Source organism: Trachypithecus francoisi, unplaced genomic scaffold (genome assembly GCF_009764315.1).
Source record: "Trachypithecus francoisi isolate TF-2019V2 unplaced genomic scaffold, Tfra_2.0 Lachesis_group18, whole genome shotgun sequence".
In the NCBI taxonomy this organism is placed as follows: Eukaryota; Metazoa; Chordata; class Mammalia; order Primates; family Cercopithecidae; genus Trachypithecus; species Trachypithecus francoisi.
In genome coordinates this window covers 30,317,293-30,321,569 of record NW_022681463.1, presented here as the reverse complement: position 1 = coordinate 30,321,569, position 4,277 = coordinate 30,317,293, and positions in this window count along the sequence as shown.

Genomic DNA, 4,277 nt, shown 5'->3' with positions numbered 1-4,277 from the left:
AATAATCTAGACATAGAGCTCATATGTAAATATAAAATGGAAATATAAAAATCCTAGAATATAGTGTATGAGAAAATCTAGGTGACTTTGGGCTTGATAATGACTTTTTAGGCACAATAAAAACAGGAAACATGAAAGAAAAACTGGATAAATAGAAATTCATTAATATTCAAAACCATTACTCTTTTTAAAAAATGAAATTACAAATAACAGACAGGGAGAAAGTCATATGAAGAATTTATGTCCAAAATATAGAAAGAACATTTAGAAATCAACAATAAGAAAATGAACAGCCCATTTTAAAAGGGGACAATACATCTGAATAGACACCTCACCAGAAAAGATATACAGATGGCAATCAAGCATTCAAATTATGGTCCACATGATATGTCACTAGGGAATTAAAAATTAAATATAATAATGCAATGTCACTACACATTTATTAGACTGGCTAAAATTCAAAACCTTGACAGCAGCACATGCTGGTACAGGAACTCTCATCTGTTGTTGGGAATGCAAAATAGTACACTCACTTTGGAAAATGGTTTAATATTTTCTTACAAAACTAAACATACTCTCACTATATGTTCCAGCAATTACACTCCTTGCTATTTTTTCAAATGGTTTAGAAACTTACAGCCACACACACAAAAAAATGTTATATAATGTTTACATAAAATTTATTTCTGATTTCCATACTGGGAGGCAGCCGAGATGTTTGTGATGAGTCACTTTTTTTGTGTCAAATTGACAGGATCACGGAGTCATGGATTCTGCAGATATTTAGTCAGACATTATTTCAGTGTGCCTGTGAGGGTGTTTTGGGATGAGATTTACATTTAAATTGGTAGACTGATCCCATTCTTTCTAGTAAATAAAGAAACCAACAGACAGGCAGATAGGCAGGCACGCAGATAAACATATACATCCTATTGATTGTTTCTGTGGAGAACACTGAGTAACACAGTGTCTTTCAATAGATGAATGAATAAATAAGCTGTGGTACATCTTTACCGTGGGTTATTATGCACTAATAGAAAGAAATAAGATACAAGCCATGAAAAGACAAGTAGCACCATAAATGCATACTGCAAAGTGAAAGAAGCTAATCTGGGAATATTTAATACTATATACTATATGATTCCAACCAAATGACTTTCCAGAAAAGGTAAAATTATAGGGACAGTAAAGTGTCCAGTGGTTGACAGAGATTCAGTAAGAGGGAGGGAGAGGTAAATTGGTAGAATACAAAAGAATAGTAGTGTAGTGTAACTATTCTGTATAATACAATAATGGTGGATGTATGATATTGTACATTTGTCAGAACCCACAGAATGTACAATATAATATTGAACCCTAATAATGGGGGAAACTGGAGGAATATAAGAGGGTAAATAGGAATTCTCTATACTACTACTCATTAGCCTGTAAAACTAACACTGCTATAAATAATAAAGTTTATTAATGTTTTAAAAATCTCAATAATTTTTTAAAAATAAAATAAAGCAGACAGCATGTATATTTAGTTTTCTCCATAAGATCACATATTTTATTGAAAAAAGTCTTCTTTAAAATAGCATACTTTAACATAGAAAACATGAAAATCATTATTCTAGGTAAGGCAAGTGAAATGCATCTTTTTATTACTGTAATTTTCAATTAAGTGTGTTCATATATTTCCTTTTTATTACAAAAGTTAGCACTAAAAATTCACGTGGTAATTACTAAGTAATGAACAATTAAAATAATTCTATTTAGTGTGGTAAGAGTTAATGGAGAAAAGACAACATTTATGCTAATAACTGTTTTAAGTCTTTGATTCACAGTGATATCCTACTCTAAGAAATAATATTGCTTTCAACAAAAGGATGAATTTCAATAAAAAACAGTAACTAAATTTTAGAACTATAATTGTAGCTGTAGCAAAATACCTACTGGAATATTGAAATTATTTTTCTTTTCTCATCTCTCTCTTCCATATTCTTTCTCAAGACTAAGAATCAAACCACTGAACCAACCAACCATTAAAGACTGTTGTTTCTTATATTATTTATAGGAAAATAACTCAAAAGCCCCTGACTATAGCTGAGTTCTCTGAGACACTGGAAAATGACAATAAGGGATCACTATGGGCATATTTCCTCAAGCCAATATTTAACAGAATTGCTAAAATTACCTCCTGACTGGGCGCAATGGCTCACGCCTGTAATCTCAGAATTTTAGGAGGCTGAGGCGGGTGGATCACCTGAGGTTGAGAGTTCTATATCAGCCTAGCCAACATGGCGAAACCCCATCTTCACTAAAAATACAAAAATTACCCAGGCATGGTGGTGCATGCCTGTAATCCCAGCTACTCGGTAGGCTGAGGCAAGAGAATCACTTGAACCCAGGAGGAGGAGGTTGCAGTGAGCCAAGATCATGCCATTGCACTCCAGCCTGGGTGACAGAGGGAGACTCTGTCTCTAAATAAATACATAAATAAATAAATAAATAAATAAAATAACCTCATATGTAATATTAAGACGCAATACTGAAAGGGACTTTATTGACTCCATAGCATGGTTCAATACATACTTAGCATGTATTTAATAATTTTTTAATTAAAGAGTAGATAATAAAGTCAGATGAGTAGTTGACTACCAGGCTATTCAAATGCTATTATTCTGTAAACTAAAATTCTATCTTCAAAACATGTCAGGAACAAATATTGAAGAATATTTAGGACAGAGGCCATTGGGGAAGGGGGTAGATGAAAATAATGACAGTAGTTTTTTAGTTTCTCTAGTTTTTTTTTTTTCTTTTTTGCTGAAGCAATTGATGAGTAGATTACTACCCAGTAATTTTTATATTACAGAAGGAACAGACCCCATATTGCCCATAATGGTATATTTGATTGATTATGTTGCAAGCATGATGCTGAATTCTGGAGATATATAGACCAATAGATACCAATAAAAAAGTTATCTGCAGAGAGCTAAAGTCCAAGGTAGACACATAGGGTGAGATGTGAGCCAGTGGAAGCAATACGGCATGTTGTTTACAAGGATTGAATATCACGCCAAACTGCCTGAATTGGAATGCTAGCTCTGCCACTCACTAGTAGGTGTACTTGGGTATGTTTTTAACTTTTCTAGGCCTCAATTTCCTGATTCCAATAATGGGGATAATTATTATCAACTTTATAAATTGTGAGTTAATGGATTAAGATTGTTCATATAAATTCTAAGAATAGCTTATGGAACCTTGTGTTTACATTTTATGACACCTTAGTCTGAATATAACTGCAAATCCATTAAAACTAAGACAAATACAGAAATATTAATAAGATGAGCTTTAGGATTGATTGAAGCAATCATTCGAAGATGAATAATATTTTTCCTCTTTTGTCTGCCAAAGTGATATTGTCCTACACATCCCAAAACTGGCAAACAGAAGAACGGTGGGGCATAATCACCTGGAACTCAGAATTGCATCACTGATACACAGTGACACAGAGTATAAATGATAAAGTAATAATAATTATAGCAGCAATGTACATTATAGGAGATCATTAAAGAATGCTAAAAGTGTATCAAGACGGAGAGATTATCACATTGGTAATTTGGGGAGTGAATTAGAAAATATTTCTCAGAATATGAACTGAGTTGAATAATGTTGATTTTTCTGGGTCAGTTTCCTAATGCATATATGCAGCTATAATAAAACTTTTTCTAACCATCTTATAGGTTAAAGTATGAATCAAATCAATTAAATACTATGAAAATGGTTTCATGTTGTCAATAGAATAATAATTATTATTAAAACTAATTCAATTAATATAATTCCAAAAGTTTCCAAAATGGAAAATTAGTAACTCAGACATTCTAGAGAAAATAAGAAGAATAAAGTGTTGATCTGCTGTCACAGATGGGTACAGGTATGTGTTCCTACGAGTAGGGCCATCTGTATGTACTGCAGGTTCATTGTTCTGTGACAACTTCCTACCGAATATAATGCAGCTAAATCTAGAGCAAATTGTATGAGCATGGCTTCATTTTCAAGTATGTCAGTCATTTATTTTGTTGTCAAGAAATGTTTTTATTTGTTATTGTTAAGTTTCATGGCCCTAGTAATTTTATTGCACATTTAAGAAATAAATCATTAACCACTATTCTATATATTTGATTGCTTTGACAATCTACTCAAACTTAGAAATCAGGTTATATTTTCTGAGTTATATATTCTAACTTATCCCTAACCAAAAGTTTTCAAATATGAATCTATTCATGAACAAAATT